General features: G+C 35.2%; 1 pseudogene across 1 annotated transcript; it reads left to right on the top strand.

Moving 5' to 3' along the window:
• Positions 1 to 14,498: 14,498 nt before the first annotated feature.
• Positions 14,499 to 18,319, top strand: LOC145126525 (putative serine/threonine-protein kinase WNK3; annotated as a pseudogene). Its single transcript, XR_013716417.1, has 8 exons — positions 14,499 to 14,910; positions 15,007 to 15,044; positions 15,486 to 15,713; positions 15,787 to 16,010; positions 16,104 to 16,261; positions 16,499 to 16,679; positions 17,108 to 17,236; positions 17,311 to 18,319. The product of XR_013716417.1 is annotated as a putative serine/threonine-protein kinase WNK3 (transcript).
• The last annotated feature ends 5,624 nt before the right edge of the window (positions 18,320 to 23,943 follow it).

The raw sequence follows: 23,943 nt of genomic DNA, 5'->3' as shown, positions 1-23,943 counted from the left end.
TACTTTGGATCTATGTTTTAACTATTGAACATATAACTTTGAATTGAAAAACAAGAACCCTAGAGGAGAGAGGCTAATTTCGAAATTAACAAACTAGGGTTTAGGAGTTACATACCTTTCAATTGTTATAGCAAACAATTGATAATCCTCTTGATCTTGATCTTGATCTTCTTGGAAGCTTAGCACCACAAATGTAATGCCTCTAATGGAATCACACCCAAGAACTAGCAAGAAGGAAACTTGGAGGAGAGAGGATGGAGAGAGTATGCAATTTCGGCCTTAGGGTTTCTTCCAAAGAAATCAGTACTCAAAATGTGAGCCAGGAGGCTCCTTAAATAGTTGAGGGAACTAGGGTTTAGGGAAAACCCTAGTTATCCTTTGCTTAGGGCCTAAGCAAGACCCAAGGCCTTATCTTGGACCCCTTGGATGAATTCTCTAGGGTTTCCCCTAGGGTTTTCGTCCACCCCCTTCCAAGGGAGTTCTGGATCCTTCCATTCAACTATCAATTAATTGCAAACTAGTCCCTGCACTTTATAATTAATTCTTTTAACCCCAAAATCAAATCTGATTAATTTCTGGCTAACAATTAATTAAACATAATGATTTCTAATTAATATATTAATCCATTAACATATTAATAAATCATTTATATATATATATATATATATATATATTAATTTATTAATCTTATAAATTAATATCTCTCCTTTCATAATTTCCTTGTCCAGTTGCTAGGTTGAGGGCAACCCAAAAGGACTGTGTTGCTATCAATTCAAGTACATACCAATTATAGTTATGGGCTTAGACACCTAATCCAACAGTCTCCCACTTGGATAAGTCTGTAACTATAATTGCTAGTATGCCTTCTAAATTTGACCAGCAAATTGTAGCTTCCAAAAAGCTGCTGCCGAACTCTGACCCAGTCAGTTATGTGTCCTAAGATAAGTGATCATATAACCCTTCGTTCTGCTTGATATCCCCAGACAAAAGACATGGAATGTAATCAATCTCTTTGTCCAGAATCTATGTTTCCCGATTCCTGATTTGTGATGATGAAGGACTTCTAATCGAACACATCAATTTAGTCCTGGCTGGGCCCAACACATAAGTCAACACCAAATCATCGAGGGGCCCACATATATCGCTTTTTCCTGTTAGGGCAAAAGGAACGAATAAACGTTGACTCATATGCTTGTATCTTTTACTCATCAAATTATGCATGACAATACGTTTTATAACACCAAGTTACTGATGCGTTTTCGTATCACCAATGCACAACCGACTTGTAAATTACAACTCATATATCTTCGTTTCAAGATTATAAGATATTATCGTCTCAGTATTACTCGTGATGAATTCCATGAAGTGATACTCTGAGCGAGGGTTTATCCAATACTCAAATCTCAATTTCTGAGTACTCATGAACGTTGCAGCAATTCTATTGCCATGTCTATCCTTAGACAATCTGCAATCCAATTCATGACAGTCTTAATTCACTACTTACTTCCAAGAGTACGAGCGACTGTGGAGTTTGAATAATCTCATTATTCAGGAAGTAAAACATGCAAAAATGAAACACAATAATAAACAATTGACAAAAGGTAGTAGCCAAACTTATAAATAATACTTTATTATTTAATCACCAAAGGTCAATTACATTTACTTTGTCACAAGTTTCAAAAACTAATCTAACTACTAAAACTAATATCATCTTTCAGTCCTATGCTCCGAGCATGAATATGCTTAGCCCTACTCAGACCCTTTGTGAGAGGATCTGCTGGGTTATCTTCAGATGACACCCTCTTTACTATAAGATGGCCTTCTTCTACTCCATGTCTGATGAAATGGTACTTTCTGTCGATATGTCTGGTCTTACCATAATCTCTCGGTTCCTTTGTCAAGGCAACCGCTCCTTCATTATCGCAAAACAGTTCCATAGGCTCCTGGATGGTTGGAACAACTCCGAGATCTCCGATGAAGTTCCTCAACCAAGCTGCTTCTTTCGACGCTTCACTCGTTGCTATGTACTCTGATTCACAAGTAGAATCAGCCACCGTATCTTGCTTGGAACTTTTCCAAGTAACTGCTCCTCCATTCAGTAAAAATACCCAGCCTGATTGAGAACGGAAGTTATCTCTATCCGTCTGAAAGCTGACATCACTGTAACCATCTACTCTCAAAGTATCACTGCCACCAAGCACAAGAACCCAGTCCTTTGTACTTCGCAAATACTTGAGTATATTCTTAACTGCTATCCAATGAGCTCTACCTGGGTTTCCCTGATAGCGACTGACCATGCTCAAAGCAAATGCCACATCAGGGCGAGTACATGTCATAGCGTACATGATCGATCCGACAGCGGAAGCATAAGGTACACGACTCATGTCATCTATTTCTACATCTGTACTCGGGCACTGAGTCTTACTCAATTTGGTATTGCTCTGGATAGGTAGCTCTCCCTTCTTGGAATTTTCCATACTAAACCTCTTTAGTACCTTATCCAAGTATGTGCTCTGAATAAGTCCAATTAGTCTCTTCTTTCTATCTCTCAATATTCTAATCCCAAGAATATAGGCAGCTTCTCCAAGGTCTTTCATGGCAAAACACTTTCCAAGCCAAGACTTAACTTCTTTCCAGGTTGGAACGTCGTTACCAATGAGTAATATGTCATCGACATACAACACCAGAAAAGTTACTATACTCTCACTAGCCTTGATATACACACAGAACTCATCTTCACTTCTAGAGAAACCAAACTCTTTGACTTTCTCATGGAAGCAAAGATTCCAACTGCGAGATGCTTGTTTCAATCCATAAATGGATTTCTCAAGCTTGCACACTCTATTGGGGAACTTTGCATCAACAAAACCCTCTGGCTGACTCATGTAAACATCTTCAGCCAACTTCCCGTTAAGGAAAGCAGTTTTGACATCCATCTGCCAGATTTCATAATCATGAAAGGCAGCTATGGCGAGCAATATCCTAATAGATTTAATCTTAGCCACTGGCGAAAAAGTCTCATCATAGTCAACCCCTGGGGTTTGAGTGAAACCTTTTGCAACCAGTCGAGCCTTGAATGTGTGCACATTTCCATCTATGTCTGTCTTCTTCTTGAAGATCCATTTGCACCCAACTGTCTTACGACCTGGTGCACTATCAACCAAATTCCAAACTTGGTTGTCATACATGGACTTAATCTCGCTGTCCATTGCCTCTTTCCACTTGGAAGCCTCTGGGCCTGCCATTGCTTCCTTATAAGTGACTGGTTCATCTAAGTTTACCAGTGTTCTGTCATTTATGAATGTGTCACCATCTGAAGTAATATGAAAACCATACAACTCAGGTGGCACACTCACCCTAGTGGATCTTCTAAGATGTAATGAGTTATCAATTGGTTCAACAGGAACTGTTTCCTCTAGTTGAGTGCTAGTGTTATCTAAGGTTCCTTCATTGGCTGACTCTTGAATTTCTTCAAGGTCAATAGTGCTCCCACTGTCCTCTTTGAATATGAGCTCTCTTTCAAGAAAGACTCCTCTTCGTGCTACAAAGACCACGTTCTCACTAGGCCTGTAGAACAAATATCCAAAAGACTGCTTTGGGTAACCAATGAAAACACATTTCTCACTTCTAGCTGCTAGCTTGTCGTGAGTCTCTCGTCTTACGAAAGCTTCACAACCCCAGACTTTAATATGTGCTAACGAGGGAACTTTCCCTATCCACATTTCGTGAGGTGTTTTGGCAACCTTCTTTGTAGGGACAAGATTGAGGATGTGGGCGGCTGTCTCTAAGGCATACCCCCAGAAGTGAATAGGAAGCGAAGCCCGACTCATCATAGAACGAACCATGTCTAACAAGGTTCGATTGCGCCTCTCAGCTACACCATTTAACTGTGGTGTCCTAGGAGGAGTCAACTGTGAGACTATCCCACATTCTTTCAGATAATCGTTAAACTCGATACTAAGATACTCCCCGCCTCTATCGGATCTAAGTATCTTTATCTTTCTGCCCAATTGATTTTCGACTTCATGCTTAAACTCTTTGAACTTTTCAAAAGTTTCTGACTTATGCTTGATCAAGTAGATATATCCATATCTGCTATAATCGTCAGTGAAAGTCACATAGAATCGATTAGCATCTCTTGTAGTTGATCTGAAGGGCCCACACACATCTGTGTGTATGAGATCCAACAGACCTTCACCTCTTTCACAAGACCCTGTGAATGGTGATTTTGTCATCTTTCCCAAAAGACAAGATTCACACATATCATCTGATTTTAGGTCAAATGATTCCAACACTCCATCCTTTTGGAGTTGGGCTATGCGTTTCTTGTTAATGTGTCCAAGACGACAATGCCACAAGCATGCCTTGTCTACACTATTAGACAAGTCAATATTAAGTACACTATTTCCTAAGCTATCAACACAAGTCACTGTTTCATACACACCATCACAAGGTAAAGCTTCAAACATAAAAACACCATTCTTATAAACAGAAATTGAACCATTCAAATCATTAAAAGAATATTTGAAACCTTGTCTGAACAATGCATGAAATGAAATAATGTTTCTCGTCATCTCAGACGAATAGAAACAATTTATTAGATCTAATCTAACATCATTGCTAAGCAGAAGCTGATAAACTCCGATCTTGGTCACTGGTGAAGACTTTCAGTTTCCCATAATCAAGTTTATCCTTCCTCGCTCTATCTCCTCACTTTCCTTTAGTCCCTGCAAATCAGAACAGATATGAAAACCACATCCTGTATCAAGGACCCATGAACGAGAAGATAATGAGTTGTTAGCAGAAATAGTGTAAATACCTGCCGAAGATGGCTTCACTTTGCCATCCTTGATATCTTGCAGATATTGTGGGCAAGATCTCTTCCAATGCCCCTTTTGGTTGCAGTAAAAGCAAACTGCCTCTTTTGGATCAGAAACATGGGGAGTGGAACCATTGGGCTTAGCCTTTGGGCCATTACTAGACGACCCAGCTTGAGCCTTGCTCTTCCAGTTTTGCTTGGGAGGACCTTTCCTCTTTTTCCCCTTTCCCTGTCCAATAGCCAAAACAGGGGCACTCGCAGGTGTGGAGGGTATACTTTTACCCTTCATCCCTGCCTCAGCTGTCTGCAACAAGTTGTGCAATTGGGCCAAGGTCTGCTCAGTATTGTTCAAATGGTAAGTTAGAATAAACTGACCATACCATTCAGGAAGTGAGTTCAAGACCATATCAATGGCCAATTCCTCATCAAAGTGAATATTGAGCTTGACCAAACGCTCTATGTAGCTTTGCATTCTTTGCACATGTGACACAACCGACTCCCCATCTTTCATCTTGCAAGCCATGAGTGACTTGACTACTTCGAACTTTTCTTGACGAGCTCGCTTATGGTACTTTTCCATAAGGTCCTTGTTCATCTCGAAAGGCCAGTAGTCCTCATAGTACCTCTGCAGTTCTGGGGACATAGTTGCCACCATGATGCATGCCACTTTGGTAGCATCATCGTAATGTTTCTTGTAGGCAGCAAGATCTTCAGGAGTAGCTTCATTCTCATCAAGCTCTTTGAGCTCCTTTTCAAGAACATATTCTTTGTTCTCGAAACGAAGAGTCATCTTGATGTTACGCATCCAATCGTTATAGTTTGAGCCATCCATAACGACTTTGGAGCAGATATTGAGCAAAGAGAAGTTTTGGTTGGAGGAGGACGAAGCAGAAGTGTTTCCAGGAGTAGACATCTGAAAAGAAAGAAAGTTTTAGTTAGATTTCAAGATACCTTAATAAAATAACCCAAAGATATAATATCAATGTTAGGATCCAACTATGAAGATTCACAACTTAGAAATGGGATGCCGAGATCCAAGTGCAAATTTCATAAAGGTAGGTGAATGACGATTCACCAATTCCACCATTTAGACGAAACAAACGAAGTGAAATTCCTAATTCTTTTGAGATACATTGAAACTATTCAATGGCATGTTTTGATCTCAGATTATGCTCTTCTATTTGTGACTGGGATGCCGAGGATCACAAACAAGATGTGAATAACCATGCAAATGTGCTTGGTAACCTCATTGTCTTTATCATTAACTATTGATGTGCTGGTAAACCACACACGCTCCATCAAAATGACAATTGTGAGATACCCATTACTACTCTTTATTAGTGCCTTTTAGTGTGCTGGTTAACCACACACGCTCCACTAACGACCAATAAAGCATAATGTGCAATTTCATGGATTAGCATACTTTTCACATTTTTCCTAAAGTAACTAGAGTTGGGATTTTAAAAATAATGTTCTAGTACTTTCTTTAATGTCATTATACTTTTAATGAGAAGTAGTTGTCCTATCAAATCCGTTCTGCTAACGACCCTCCACTAATCAAGGAAGCGGTGGGTGAGAGTGGACACCCATTCAACTACCATTTTATAGGCAGTTTCCTTATACCCCCCTTATAGATTAGCTTCGTGAATGAGGCATACTAGCGATTTGACTGACCATATTCTTATACATATTATATTAAACTTTTAATTATAATATATATAAGGTGTGTTTTAAAACATTTTAAAACTTCAAGGGTTTATAAATTTCGAAATTTAAGCTATTAAATTTAAATTTAAATAAACCAATTAACTAGATTTAATATTTATCTTTTAATTAACTATTAATCAAATTATTAAATCTTGTAAGGATTATCTAATTAAATTAATCCATTAATTTAATCCTAATCCTTATCCCTCTAAATTTTGAAAAATAGGGTAAAGATAATTATCCAATTAATCTAATTAAGTAACAATTATCCAAAACAAGAAACCCTAGTTATCCTCTAGCATATTTCGAAATTCACAAGGGAGTAGGCTAGGGTTTTCAAAACCCTAACCCTAATTTCGATTAGGGTTCTTTGGAGGCTAGGGTTTTCGAAAACCCTTCAATCCAAAACCCTAATTGCGAAAATTTGGCCTTTAGGGTTTAATGGCTATAAACCCTAATTTGCAATTCAACTATTATAGCAATTCAATTTAAAACAAACAATGGCTCTGATACCATTGATGGGATTTAGGTAAAACAAATAAACTAGAAAACAATTCCTAAGTTCACATGCAACCTACTTTGGATCTATGTTTTAACTATTGAACATATAACTTTGAATTGCAAAACAAGAACCCTAGAGGAGAGAGGCTAATTTCGAAATTAACAAACTAGGGTTTAGGAGTTACATACCTTTCAATTGTTATAGCAAACAATTGATAATCCTCTTGATCTTGATCTTGATCTTCTTGGAAGCTTAGCACCACAAATGTAATGCCTCTAATGGAATCACACCCAAGAACTAGCAAGAAGGAAACTTGGAGGAGAGAGGATGGAGAGAGTATGCAATTTCGGCCTTAGGGTTTCTTCCAAAGAAATCAGTACTCAAAATATGAGCCAGGAGGCTCCTTAAATAGTTGAGGGAACTAGGGTTTAGGGAAAACCCTAGTTATCCTTTGCTTAGGGCCTAAGCAAGACCCAAGGCCTTATCTTGGACCCCTTGGACGAATTCTCTAGGGTTTCCCCTAGGGTTTTCGTCCACCCCCTTCCAAGGGAGTTCTGGATCCTTCCATTCAACTATCAGTTAATTGCAAACTAGTCCCTGCACTTTATAATTAATTCTTTTAACCCCAAAATCAATTCTGATTAATTTCTGGCTAACAATTAATTAAACATAATGATTTCTAATTAATATATTAATCCATTAACATATTAATAAATCATTTATATATATATTAGTTTATTAATCTTATAAATTAATATCTCTCCTTTCATAATTTCCTTGTCCAGTTGCTAGGTTGAGGGCAACCCAAAAGGACTGTGCTGCTATCAATTCAAGTACATACCAATTATAGTTATGGGCTTAGACACCTAATCCAACATAAATAGGGTGCAAAGCCCTAAAATTAGGGTTTTCACTCTCCAGCTCCTACTCGTCGAGTTGGGTCCTCCAACTCGTCGAATAGGGTTTAAAAACCCACGCGGCTGATTTGGTCTCTACTCGACGAGTTGGCCTATCAACTCGTCGAGTCGCCTTTGAAACATGACTCTTGGAGATTTAAACTGATATATGGAAATCGGGATGTTACACATTTCCTTAATTTTTGGTCTCAATCCGTTAAGACAACCACTCCATCCATAGATCTTACTAATTCAAGACCTCTTAATCCATAAAGTCGTGGGCTTTAAGCCTTTGCATGGCTAGGAGAGGCTAAAACATCATTTCATCCATTGCAAGGTACTATACTCATGCATGGGGTCAAAGGAAAGATCAAGCAAACATTTTTATCAACCTAGAAGCCCAAAGATGCATAAAAGGACAACTTAAACTCTATGGAGAGTCTCAAACTCAAAAAAGGTCCAAACTTTGGGGACTTAAGCTCATAAAACTTACACTAAAGAGATATTGAAGAACACTAGCCAAGGTATAAGATTTATACCTAAAAATGATGCACAAAGGTGGGAGGTTTATGGATCTCTAAGCTTGATGGAACCTTCTTCTTCTTCTCTAACCTTCTTCTTCTACTACAAGAGCCAAGAATCACTTAAAACTTGAAAAATCATACTCACAAGCCACACACACACAAGATTAGGGTTTTTAGAGAGAGTTACAGGTTGATAAGGGTGGCTAGAAATGAGACCATCATGTTCTATTTAAAGGGGACAAATAAATATTAGGGTTTGCATCTGATCCTAGTACGCCCAACGTACCAAGGGGTACACCCAGCGTACTAGGTGACCTCCGCGATCCTGCATGGTGCATGAGTACGCTGCACGTACTCATACGTACGCCCCACGTACTGACTTGCCAACCTTTCACATTTAGGGACTAATTTTAACATAATAAGGAAATATTCAATAATGATAATTGTACCTCATTTCGGGATGTTACAGGAAGCTTAACCAAAAATACCTTGAAGTTAAGAAAGATTTCTGAGGATGAATTCGGAGGGTTGCAAAAATGAGTGCCATATAAACTAAGGGGTGAATGTTCATAAGGATTGTGAGTATTTAGGATTGGGAAGTTTTTAGGAATTATAGACACAAATATATGCGTTACAGTCTTGGGATAATGGTTGGGTTTAAAATGGATTGTTTTATGAGATATTAGTAAGTTAAAAATCGGTTTGCTTGGGGGCAATCAAAAGACAAGTGTGGGGTATTTTGATATATATATATATATATATATATATATATATATATATATATATATATATATATATATATACTTTACATCATATCTTAATATTTTTAGCTATATTTATGATTATTATAGAACAAAAAGTACTTATTATGTTTAATCTATGTTATGTAGCATAAAAGACATTCTCGGAAGCAATATGGAAGATGGAAGCATGAAAATGTGAGCTTAGGAAAGAAGAAGAAACAAGAAGGATGTTGCTGGACAGCTTGAACCCTCATCAATATTTTAACCATATCTCATGACTCGTAACTCTGATTAATGAAATTCAAAATGTTCTGAAAACTAGACAAAATTTCGGACGACTTTCACATTTTGAGAAAAAGCTGATTCTTGAACCACGACGTGGTAATCCCACCATGACGTGGTGAATGGAATCTCTGCGATTCTTGATGCTAACTTGGAGAATACGGGATAAACTCGAGGACCACGACATGGTTCCATTACCACGACGTGGTGGCCAGATTTTGGTAACTATATATATCTCGGACATTAGGTCGATTCCAAAAGAGAAAGGGTTTAAGGATGCGACTATTAAGAAAAAAAATACCCTTCCAAGACCCCTTTGAGGGCAGAATTCAACTAGAGATCAAAGGATAAAGAGATTAGAGAAATAATTCGCATCTACACATTCAGTTTGCCTAGCTTAATCATGTTTAGTCTAGTTTCCCTTATGTTTATGTGTTTTCCAGCTGTGATTATGGGCTAAAAACCCTTGCTTTCGTTTAGATTAAATTAACTCTTGAATACAATGTGTTGATTTCTTGTTTGATGGATTGATGAAATTGGTTTTTGCTTTAAATATTGTTTGATAAGTCTAAACCTAGCTTGTTAAAGTTTCTATCTTGATTGCCTTGTCTCAAGTTTTGTGTAGTTAAACTGCAATTAGTTGCATGAACTTGGTTTACCTAGTTGTTTATGACCATTAAATTGCTAGAGCTAGAGATTGACCATATCCTAGTATAGGTGATAAGTTAGTTGTTTAACTGTGTTAGAGAGGAGTATTTGATCATAATATTTGCTCGATTACTAGACTTGACCGAAGAATAGTAGTCTGTAGATTCTATCATTCAGAGTTCAAATTACCTTTAAAATCAATTTAGTGTCCTTAACTTGAATGATCATTGGGATTAAAGTTGTTAAATTGACTTATGCTGGTTAGTCTGACCATGATGACTAGTAACTATTATTTGGTAACTAACAGAATTAATCCATTTTCTTGAAATCAACTATAGGAAACAGGATGGATTCGAAGCTAAACAAAAGTATCCTTTATTCTTGATTTAAAATCGTTTTTCTAGTTGTTTACTTTAGTAATTAGTTTGTTATTTTAATTTAAGTTTTTCCGAACTTGTAAAATTAGATAAAAACCCCAATTTTAGTTGTTTTTCTTAATTTAGTTTTTTGTAGTTATTTTATTAATTAAATACCGTTCCCTGTGATCGACACCCAACTTACCTAAATTATTCTATAATTCGACTAGATACACTGCCTAGGTGCATTCTAGCTAGTTAAGTTCGTTAGGTTATAAATTTAAAACTAGATATGTATAATTTGTGCACAGCACATATCTTATCCACATATCATCTAAACATCAAGGTATCTATATGGGAATCACACTTTTAACTTACTGTCATTCAAGTAGTTAAGTTTTTCAATGAATCATTATATTATATACTACATGTGATTGGCATGATCATAAGTGAATTATGATTCCTACTATGATACCCTTAGTACTTCACATTACTTATTTAGGCAATGTACTTTAGTCAAAGCAACATACCCACTGGATTATCATATTTTTGCTTGTAAAAGAACATACATATCATATTCGTCGCTAGCAAATAAAACCACAAGTCATATAAAAACTATGTATTAAAATTTCTAGATTGTTTTTGTTGGAAGTTAATAAAAACTATATAATTAGTATTCGATTCATAAATGGTGGTTAGTCTTGGAATTGACGTTTTCAGATTGAGGGTGGGGTCAAATCTTCTCAAATAATAGAGCTTCAAGAGGCCCTTCATTCCTTTGCTCTCTCATATCAACAAAACATTTGGTGTTAGGATCTTGATTCTAATTTAGAGTACACGGTTGGTTTGATCAGAAGTTCTATTAATTCCCATGTCTTGGACGTGAGAGACAAGAGACAATGTGGAATAGGGTGACCCATGTAAAAATTAATAACTTGGGTTGGAGGAATTATTTGGATCGAGTTCATACTCATATCAATTCGGTTAATCAGGATGTTAATATGTATTTGATTAGATGAAATTTGTTTGATAGGTTTATGGAGGCAACTGGTCATTTGTTTCTAAATTCCGGTGTGCTTCTTTCACGAAGTCTTATTAGCCGTTGGTGGGACATTCAATTTCCCTCGGGTGGTTCGAATGAATAATGGATTTTTTTGGGTTGACATGTTGAGTTATCGGGTATCACTACTCTGCAACACTAATGCTCGGATGATGATGTGTGTATGTGTGTGTGTTTTATTTATTTATTTATTTTCTATTTGAGTGGGGAGGTGATTCGTACACAACAAAATTTCTTCATACACAACAATTTGTGCATTAAAATGTTGTATTGTACAACTCAATCAAACATAAAATGTTGTGTACAAATCATTTGAGTGGTGTGGTATTACAAGAATTTGTTGGTCTTTGAAACCCAAAAGCGAAGGGATTATATGGTTTTTTATAAGATTTTCAATCTTTCGTTAATATTTACTAAGAAACCAAAAACTGTAACTTTATTTGGTCGTTTGGTTATGAAATTCAAAATTGATTATTTTCTATTTGTAATTGTAGGTTCCAAGAAATAGTAAACATAGACGTATTTTGCACGGAATAATTGATCTACTAGTCGTTGGTTCGTTTACGACAGGTGGAATTTGTTATAAATAACAAACAATCTTAATCGTTGACTTTTAAAAATACAATTTACCTTTTTATTTAAATATGTAAAACTTAAAAGTCTTGTATCGCTTTTGGACGAAAAAAGGGCGTGTGGATGAAAGAATATAAAAATAGATTGTGAAGTGCAGTAATTAATATAAACTTTGACAAAGTAAATGTATCCATTGATTCGAACCAAAGGGCATGCACCAACTTCTCAGTTTGTTTTTCTAATAATTATAGTATATTATAAATATTTAGTTTACTGAGCTATCTAGTCATTTAGATACGTTAAATTTAGTTTGTTTTTTATTTATACTTATGTGTTTTTTTTCCTTCTTTGTTTTTTTTGAATGACAAATTTATTAAAAACTAGCAAGGCGCTACACAAAATTACATAGTACATGCATTACAAGTATCAATTCACCATTCAAACCAACTAATGAAATTAAAAGAAGATCTATGCTTAATCCAATTAAACGAAACTAATTGGATATCATCCGCCAATTTTAAAGGAGAGCATCTCTTTTTGTTAAACATCATAGAATTCCATGCATGAGATTAACCAAATCATAGAGTAGATGGGGGTAAGTTTGAGCAGTGGCGTAGCCAGGATTTTGTTTTAGGGTAGACCAAATAATATACAAAATATGATCGAGTGGCAAAATTCATCAAACGATAACAAAATGTAACTATATGCATTCTTAACTAAATTGTTTATTTAAATTGCATATGATGTTGTCTTACATCATTAAAATAATCTAAAATGGAGTCTAATCGACATAGACAAGAATATATTCTTTTCTACTAACTAAAAGTTTTGAATGAAATAGACCATATTACAACCCTAATTCATTTTATTTAACAAAAATATATATTATACATACCATATATATGTAACTTTAATTTTGTGTGGGTGGGCCTCTGCCCACTCTTGCCTTATATTGGCTACGCCCATGAGTTTGAATTTTTTCTTCTTATGAGAAACCGGGGTTGCCAAGTTGCACTTGAAAAAAGTATGATCCACTATCCCCAGGAATCGAAGCTAACAACCCACTCCAAGTAATAAACCAACTCCAAATATGTGTTGAAAAGTTGCACTTGAAAAAAGTATGATCCACCTCCTATCATTCAAGTGACAGAAAGGACAAGTCACCAACTTCAAATTAACACCTCTATTAACAAGATTTTTAGCCATCGGAACTTTATTGGAAATCACATGCCAAACAAAACAATTAATTTTAATTGGAACCCAACTAATTATAGTCATTTGAAAATTAATCATTTTAAAAAAAAAAGTTTGAATCCTATATCTTTCAACCTTAGGATGATCCGTACTAAAAAAAACTATAAAGTTACTAATAACTACATTGTTTTAATATAGAAGCTAATTAATTAAAAAATAAGTTATATTGGCATGCAATCTATCATTAAGGAACAATGATTTACTAATGATTCGTATTAGGTTGATGCGAACATATTAAATTGTAAGACATCAGCACACCTATAATATAAATGCATAGTTAACAACAAACAACCAATAAATATGTTCTACATAACTATTTACTAGTAAGTATGTACAGCGTTATTTGAGTACATATTTTTTTTAATAATGTATATTTACATTGTTGGGACATAACTTTTGTAAATAACAATAAGCAAAAATCTTATTTTTCGTAGAGACATGTATAACAAATAGATTAAAACTAAAAAGACCATAAGCTAAATACATAAATCCAAGTGAAAAAAAAAAACCTAAAACGAAACGCAAAGATTATCTTAATCACAGAAACAATTCATGTAATTTACTCTGTTATAATAATATAGTAGTTTAATCATATCCATTAGTTATATATAAGATAAATCGAATAAAAAACACTAAGTTTACATAAAATTTCGATTTTAACGATATTTTTTTTTTCTTAATTAAGTCACTAAGTTTATAAGTTTGTTGCAAATTTAACGAATCGACCAGTTATTTTATTTATTTATTTATTTTTTATTAAGGTGTTTTATGTACACACTTTTTCTTATTTCTTATTCTTTTTATTTTTCTCTTAGAACATTACGATTCAATGTGATGACTTCTCAAAGTCGTTCAAGTGATTCGTCTGCCTGTCTATTTGATTAATTATATAGTATGCCAATTTCAAATTATTAGGAGAGTTGAATTATTTATGTAAGGACATTGTCATCAAGTTGTATAACAAAATAGACTTTGTATGTCCCTCCGGATGGTGCATGAGATATGTTATCATCTTTCCTTCCTAGATATATAATATTTTTATAACAACTTATAATATAATAGTATAAGTTAAAAAAAATGATTTTGTTATATATTTTGACAAAATTAAGTAACTTCCTTAAATAAACAAGTCACTTAACCGTCGTTTTTCTTATTATACGGTGAAGAAGAAGAATATTATTTCCGTTGAGTCCCTCCGCCGGTTCTGGTTCTCTCTAACGACTCCCTCCTCCTCCTTCACGTCATCTTCAACCTCTTCACGTCTTCTATAGAAACATACGCGCATGCATTTCACCATTTATCTCTATATCGAAAGCCTTCGGTTCATTTTCAAGTCACCGGAGGCAGCTTTTGCCAATCAGAATTGTTAGCCAAATAAGGAGCCAAGGAATTACACAAGTTTTGGAATTGATCTGGTTTCGTGTGCGTAACAGTTAGGGTGTCGACGAATCTTACAGAAATGCCATTGGAATCGTCTTCAGACCACGAAGCGGACGATTCCGATGCTGAGTTCGTTGAGATCGATCCCTCCGGTCGTTATGGACGGGTTAGCACGCTTCATACAAAGAATTTATCGTTTTTATTGACGTTTGTTAGATATATTGGTTCTTATTTCGGATGACTATATTGATGTAATTTGCAGTATAAGGAAGTGCTAGGAAAGGGGGCTTGCAAAAAGGTGTATCCTTTTCACTCGCTTTCGTTCCAAATAAAAGCTAGCTATAGGCTGCCTTTTGATATTCAATGTTAAACTCAAACCACTTATATGTCAACTTCATAATTGCTATGAATTTTACACCTAATTACAAGAAATATTGCGAACTAGGTTGAACTTTGTAAAGCAGTGCAAATATAGCATTGTTGGTGAACTTTGTAAAGCAGTGCAAATATAGCATTGTTGGTGCTAAATTAGTTCCATTAAGAAATCACTAAATTAGCTCATTCTTGCAAATCATAGCGTTTACCTTTGAATTTCTGCAAGAATTGTGGTTTGTTTGTGACAGAAGCCAAATATCATGCTTCAAAAATTATCTATTTTTCAAGTTTAAAAGTATTGACTAGCTATAAAATGGATTATATGGTGTATATGGTAAAATCCTTGATCGCATATGGGATATTTAGATATAGAGCATTTGATGAATTGGAAGGAATTGAAGTAGCTTGGAATCAAATAAGGATTTCTGATTTCTTGAGGAACCCTGAGGAGTTGGAGCGTCTATACTCTGAAGTTCATTTGCTTAAAACACTTAGGCACAAGAACATCATCAAATTCTACAACTCTTGGGTTGATACAAAGAACGACCATGTCAACTTCATCACTGAGATCTTCACATCTGGGACATTAAGACAGTATGTTTTGATTCATTTTTATTTATGGTTTTCATAAGCATGTAGTTAAGATCATGCTAGAAATTTTTGGTAGGTACCGAAAGAAACATAAGCATGTAGATTTGAGAGCATTGAAGAAATGGTCTAAACAGATATTGGAGGGGTTAGTGTATCTTCATAGTCATGATCCTCCAGTTATTCATCGTGACCTCAAGTGTGACAACATTTTTGTCAATGGAAATCAAGGAGAGGTAAAGATTGGTGACCTTGGATTAGCTGCCATTCTTCGCCAAGCTCGTTCTGCTCACAGTGTCATTGGTGAGGCCAGGGCAATTTTGTAATTTTCATCTATAATGTTTATAAAATAGCTACTGATCATCCATGGTGAGTGAATTATTGTTTTGTGTTTAGGAACTCCTGAGTTCATGGCACCAGAGCTTTATGAAGAGGATTACAATGAACTTGTGGATATTTATGCATTTGGGATGTGCTTACTTGAATTGGTGACATTTGAGTATCCATATGTTGAATGTACCAATGCTGCTCAAATATATAAAAAAGTCACATCTGTAAGTGATTCATTTTAGCTATAATATACAAATAAGTAAAAGTTATTTCTTGCAATTATCCCTTAAATGAATAGAGGTATAAAACATTGTTTCATCAAAATGTTTGCAGAGATTATACATAAATCAATAATTTTTACCTTCTACTTGTAATGTTCTTTCTTATCTTTGAATTATCAGTGTTCTCATTTCTTGGAAGTTGCTTAGAAGATGATTTGAGATTATTATTATTTTTTTTAGGGTGTGAAGCCGGCTTCATTAGCAACAGTGAAGGATCCTGAAATCAAATCATTTATCGAAAAATGTCTTGCAAAAGTCTCTTATAGATTAAGCGCCAAGGAACTGTTAATGGACAATTTTCTTCATGCTGATGAGGATTATAATAACATAAATAAACAAAAACACTCTGATCCTGATCCAGGTTACAATTTTTGCCTTAAATTTATATTTTTCTGCCAGAAATTGACAAATACAAGCCAATTACCAAAAAAATAATCAACATTTCACATTTTTCTTAAAAAATCCACCAATTTCACAATGGCTTGTTGCGAAATGCACTATTTGTATGGTCCCCACTAAAAAAATTAGTACACATTGCAAAAACGAAGTCTTAGGTTGAGATATTTTACAAAAAAAAAATCTGGTGTAAAACGAGTAAAATAAAAAAATCCCTTAACTATAGGAACCAGTTTCGCAGTAGTGCATTTTGGCAATAACCTCACTGTGGAATTTCTATTTGTGGAATTTAGTTATTTTTTGGCTAATTTTTTGTAAAGTAACTAAAAAAAGAGGCTAAATTTGATTTTCTCTTGTTGTGCACGTAAACGTAATTGTGATGGTTTTGTATAGGTGGCGACACTGAGAACGTTGAAACTCCAAACAACTCTATGCCTGATACTGCTAGGGATTTCACAGTGATGGCTCAAGTCAGAGACCCAAACACCGTATTCTTGAAACTACGTATAGAAGATGTAACAGGTAATTAATAAAACATTTAGATTTCTTTATATTTTAACAAATGATTATTATATTATATACTTTTTCTTAATTAGGTAATGTTCGGAATATCCACTTCCCCTTTGATATCGAAGCTGACACACCAACTGCAGTTGCAAGAGAAATGGTGGAAGAGTTGGATTTAACCGATCAAGACGTGTCTGTAATTGCCGAAATGATTGAAGCAGAAATCCGTTCATGTTTTCCTGACTGGGCACTAACGGAATATTCCAATGACGGCAATGAATTAGCTGACCCTCAATACGATTCTCCTTCCCCATCAACCAACAAATCCTGTGCTTCTCCTGGACATTTATCTCTTGAACGATTGCCTTCTGGTAGGAGATACTGGAGCGATGCACCCAAAACTGGTTGCTCTCCACTTAAACCCGTTCCTTCAGATATCGATGAAGAAGAAAACACCCAACCATTTCCAAATGATGATGATGATGATAATGATAATGATGTGAATATGATTGTGGAGAAAATTGAACAAATAATGGTTGATCAACAAAAAGAGTTGGATGAGCTTAAAAAGAAACATGGATTGATTGTATCAAAATTTTTGATGAAACTTTCTCCCGAAACCCGACAAGAAGTTGTTACCATTTGTAAAGTCGAGATCTCAAAAGAAGATTCTGATATGTAAGTCACCTTTTTAACTTTAAAATGGGCCTACTGGTAAGGAGGTGAGAATCCATATGATTTTATAAGATTTCAAAATGTTTGCAGAAAAGGTGAAGATGGAGATGAGGAAGGAGGAAATGGAAAGCATAGCCCGGGACGTTTGTTCAAGCAGAAGTTCAAGACCAGGATAGAGTATACGAGGCCAAGCAGGGGTATTGCTGTAATTTTGAGAAACGATAGTGCGAATTCATGACATTTGAGGGTCCCAAACATTTTGAATAAAGATTGTTGTGTTGGAGGGAATTGTATATATGATTATTTGTTAACACGAAGAGGTTTGATTTATGTTTGAGTAGTTGAGTTAAGTTGTGAAATTTGAAGGACTTTGTAGATGGATATTGGGTGAATGTTGTATTGACATGTTGCATTTGGTTTCAAGTTTCGATGGCTTGGTAGGTATTGGGGGGAAATTTGAAGGGGTTAATAGATATTGGCTTGAATTTTCAAGGGTTTGGTGGATAATGGGGGGAATTTCAAGGGCATAGCAGATATTAGGGGAAATTTCAAGGATTTGGTAGATATTTAGAGATTTTTTACAGCTTAGTAGATAATTGTTGAAACTTGAAGGTCTTCATAGATATTTGGGGTATCTTTTAAAGGCTTATTGTTTATTGAAATTTCAGGGACCTGTAGTTTTTTTTTTTCTTCAGAGTTTAGAGGGTGTGTGGGATTTCATTTTGATTTTTAAAAGGATTTTTAGACAAAATGACTTGTTGACTTATTGTGGTAGGAAATGATTTTTTTTTTTTTTTTTTTTTTTTTTTTTTTTTTTTTAATTTGGATTAATTTTTGTGGTGGGAAAAATTAATAAGTCAATAAGTTGTTTTCTAAAAAATGTTTGTCTAAGTTGAAGGGTATTTTAAGTTAATATTGACTTTTACAACTCAAAAAGTCGTAAAGAGTTTAGAAAATTTACAAATTCTAACTTCTTAAAGTCTCTTTTTTTAAGGGTTAAAGAGAAGTTTTAAAAATCTTTTTCTTTTTTGCTATACACTTTTTTTTGATTTATTGATTTTTCAAAAAGCCAATAAGTCAATAAGTTGTTTTGAGATGAAATCCAAAACATCCTCTTAGTATTGGGTAGATTTCAAGGCCTTAGTTAATATCGGATGTAACTTCAAGGGCTTGGTACATATTTGATAAATAGAAAGGCTTGATAGATATTTGTTGAAAATCAAAGCGCTTAATAAAAGTTGGGGGAATTTTCAAAGCCTTGGAAGATATTAGGAAAACATAAAGGGTTAATATGTATTCGTTGAAATTTCAAGGGCTTCGTAGCAACCATCCATAAGCCGACTTGGGGTTTGAAGCTACGACTTCTTTTTTCAATGTCATCGATTTGCCCTTCCATCTACCAATCACATAACCATCACCATTTCTTTTCAATCGAATCCTCACCCACATATGAATGGTGTATTCTTTGAAGCTGCATTCAGGAACATACGACACCTCCCCTTACGTATATTGCCTTGTTGTTTTTCATAATCAACTACAAGGAACCAAATTCGGTTTCAAAGGAGTAGAGCAAAAGATCGATGTAACGTCCCAAAAATACTAGTAAAAATTTCATTTTTAAACCACAAAAAACCGTATAATCATTTGTTCAAAAGCCAACCAATGTATAATGTATTCTCAAACATCAGAGTAAATCAAAATAGATAATGCAGAATAAAACTTCAGGGGATGTTGTGCGATCAAGTCGGGTCCTTCCCTTTGGAACCAGTACCTGAAATATTTAAACATAAAACCGTAAGCACAAAGCTTACTAAGTTCCCCCAAAATACCACATAACCATATGGGTCCCGCCCACAAACATAATGGGCCCCACCCAATTAGCTTAACGGGCCCCGCCCAACTCACATATCGAGCCCCATCCATTATACATAATCGGCCCCGTCCAATTCACATAACGGGCCCCGCCCAACATACATGTAAGAGTCACAAAGACAACTAGCATTCTTACATAGTATAGTCAGAAAACTCACCTAAAAACGCAATCGATAATTAACGAGCTCACACAGTCGAAAAGCGGGTGCTACACACCTCCTAATGTTATAAAAGGTAAACCCTTAGTCTACCTTCTAAAACTAGCAATATGACTAAAAAACAACCATTTTAAAAAGTCAATGCTAGCTGACCTCCACGTCGTGGCCACCCATTGGCCATGTCGTGGCAGCTTCACGACAAAACAGTCACGACCAGACCAACCACCACGTCTTGGCAAGCAAGTCGCCACATCGTGGCAAGCAAGTTGCCTACACAAAGACAACTTAAGGGATTAAGCTCTTATTACACTAATTCTTCACCTCTCACTCTTCATGAAGCTTATTGAGACCCTTATGGTCTATAAAAATCCAAATTTTATGGATATGCATGTCCTTCACCCAACTAAGTTAAAATATGAGAAAGATGACCTAAACCACAAGCATGACTCTACAAACTCAACCAACTTCTAGATCCATAAGGTATAATACTCAAGGGGCCTTGGTGGGTCATAAAGTTGCAAAATTTATCTCATTGAACCTTTCAAGTCACAACTATGAACTCAAATATGCAAATAACCCTAGATCTACTACTAAGGGACCAAAAAGATCAAGTCTTGAAGTCTTACAAATGGTATAGAGAGTGATCCCAAAGATGGAGATGAGTTGCTTGCTTGATCCTTACACTAAAATCTTCTTCTCCCCCCTTCAAAGCGCACCAAAACACAAAAATGAGCTCAAAGTTTGCAAAGAGGCTAGGGTTTGATCAAGAGCACTTTTGGAGGTGATGGAAGAAACCCTAGCCATCACTTCCTTTAAATAAGGTCTTAGAGCCCGAAAAATAGGGTTTTTGCATATTTGTCGTCACCACATTGCATCCATTGCATGACCACGTTGTGGTGTCAAATTGAAACATGCATTTCACACAGGATTGCCACGTCGTGGTGATCCCCTCACCACGTTGTTGCCACCCAAATTTCCCAAAATTAAACAATTGAAATTCATACCTGAAAATGGACGTTACAATTGAATGACCAGATTGCTTAAAATCCAGAAACCAAAACCCCATTCTGCATTTGGAGCTATGACTTTTTAGGTTTAAATTATAAGGGATAGATTACATATACATGGGGAAGAACAAGAAGAAGATGAAGCATGAACCTAGTGGTAGCCAACATATTCAGGTGTATCTTTATGAACTTTATAATTTTTTTTGCTGCTTTGCCTTTTAATTTAGGGAATATTTCCTTACTTATGATATTCGAATTTGATTCGTGTGTTTGGCAGTCAGAATTGGAGGTACATTAATCAGAGCAGAAATTACGCGACCAAAGGCATTAGATTTGTAGTCGATGCTTCTGTGTTTTAAGAAATTTTCTCTCTGTTATTTGTTTCGAAGGTGTATATTAGGATTTAAGAATACCAAATAGATTTTAACTTTTGATGCCTAAAGGTTTAATTCACAGTTGTAAGATTTAGACATAAAATTTTTTGGCGTATGAATTTGAGAAAGTGGTTTTCAATTTGGCTTCTAATTTCAAAAGAGTCAAGTTTCAATTGTGGTATTTATATGGATTTCTTGCTTATTTAGAATAGGTGTCAACAAAGATATTACTGTGAACTTCAACATTGGGCTAAAAGTATGCATTTGTAAGTATGTGGGGTTTATGAGTTTATGTAATGTGGTTTACTGTTTAGTTCCCAGTTTGATTAACAAAAGAGATGATCGAAAGGAGGTTTTACAAGCAAGAACATGGGGATAAAGATGTCCCTTCGGATTCTTCATCATCTTTAGAATCTGAACTGGAAGCATCAATAGACACAAAAGAAGAAGCAGAAGAAGAGGAAGAAAATAATGACAACATGGTTATAGAATCAAGAAAGACAGACCATATTTCCTCATTTTCTGGTAATAATAATATAATATTATCTTATATTTGCATCCAATGATTAGACTAGTTCAAGCACCATCAACAACTATCTCTCTAAATCGACATTTTTGTCCATTTACAATGCTGACAATAACTCCATATCTTACCATTTACAAGAATGTCAATTTTCAGTTGAGTTTGCCTTTTATGATAAAAAATTATATTTGGTGTATTATTTATCTTGATTGTAGATGGATACTCATCACTGATTGGTTGTATTTATTTGTATGATATTACTACAGACATGTATGTGTACTCATCTAAATTTTTGTTAAACACAATTCGTGTGGTTATTCCATACTTTGAAGATAAAAAATTCTACATTTGTATATACTTTCATTGATCATTTGTTATTCATTATTGTTTCAATCATGCCAAGACTAGAACGGTTATTTACTCTAAACAGAAGGGTTAAATGGTCAATTTCACACATAAACAGTCGTTTGTTATCCAACATTGCTTCTAAACAATTATGAATGATATTATTGCTTTCATCTAACTTGTGCTTTGTTGAACTTCAATTTATGACCTCTCATTTATGCAAAATACATGAATTCCTATGTTGCTTTTGTGACTGTAGTCTACTTTAAAATTTATTTTTTAATCTTTTAGGTTGCACAGGTGACAAGATCTGGGGACTTTGATTTAGAAGATACCTTTCCTTATGGATAAGGGGTCACCATGATTTACTTCTGAAACTTAATCAATGGTGTTAATTTACTTTGTTGGAATTTAGTAATCCAACTCCTTTTATCAGGTGCTTATTCATCATATGATCTTCATTTTATCCAATTTAATCCTTCATGATGATGACTTTTTTTTTGTTTTGTCTTGAACTTATGTCAACTCATGAAATGTTTTACTTTCTGTTACTTTAGGAGACGTGAATATATTTGATAATAAGGACACAGTGCTTTTGCAACAAAGGAAGAACAAACTATGATGTATAAAGTTAAAGATTAAAAGATGCATGAAAAAATGGAATGATTTTTCTTATAAGGAAAACAAAAATACAAACCTAATTTTGTTTTGTTATCGCTTTAACTATTCACTATAATGATTAACGATTAAAAGGATTTTGTAAATGCTCAAAGCAAGTAACTTCTAAAAATGGCCTTTTATAACAACTTAATGAAAGTAGGTTGTAAAAGGCCTCCCTTTGGAATTTGAATTATGTTTCTCAACCTTTTTATTAAATATTACAGATTAAGTTTTTAGGTAAATAATGCTATTAAAATTTTTGGTAGATGTGTGAAACATCCCAATATGAGGTACTTCTAAATTAAACTCTTTAATTTATTTATATTGCATTTGGTCCCAAAGTTCAAGAAATGTATGCAAGAAGGGCCTAAAGGGGGCATTGTTGTAAATTGGGGACCTTCAGAGTACACCATGCGTACGTGGTGTACGTTGAGCGTACTAGGGCGCGCCCTAGTATGCTGGACGTACATCAGTGTATGCTGAGCGTACTTGCTAAATGAGGAAACCCTAATTTTTAGGGTTTGGTTGGTATTTAAGCATCCCGATGGCCTTATTTCCCTTCATCTTATCAACCTCCACCCTCTCATTCGTGTTTGAAGCCCTTGAACCACCTTGAGAAGCCATTTCAAGCCTTAAAGTGTGTGTTTGTGTGCTTAGAAGAAGAAAGAAGGAAGTCAAGCTCATCTTGGAGGAGTGAAGCACTTTGGATCTGGGATTTAGTCTTCATTTGCAAGCCTTCTAAGGTATAAAGCTTGCATCTTTGTCTTTCAATCATGTAGATCTAGAAATGGGTGTTTTAGTGATACTTTTTGGTCCCAAATGTCTTATCTGGAGCATGGCATGCTCTTGACGATTTGAGTTGTCCTTTCAGACCCTAAGAGGGGTACCGAGTCATAAAAATGAAGTCCCAATGGTTAGCATTGCTCCATGCATCTTGTAGAAGGTCTTAATGGATTAATACCTTGAGTTAAGCTCTTAATGGGCATGTAAAGTCATAAAGTTGGAAACTTTATGACTCTAGAGTGTATTTTAGCTATGGATCTGAAATTTGGTCGTAAGAGCTTAAGCCATTAAGCTCTTAATGGAGTTTTGGACCTTACGAGGGTAT

Source organism: Lactuca virosa, chromosome 1, assembly GCF_052849685.1.
Source record: "Lactuca virosa cultivar CGN04683 chromosome 1, Lactuca_virosa_CGN04683_v6, whole genome shotgun sequence".
In the NCBI taxonomy this organism is placed as follows: domain Eukaryota; kingdom Viridiplantae; phylum Streptophyta; class Magnoliopsida; order Asterales; family Asteraceae; genus Lactuca; species Lactuca virosa.
The sequence above is the reverse complement of the archived record's forward strand: the minus strand, read 5'-3'. Positions and strand labels throughout refer to the sequence as shown.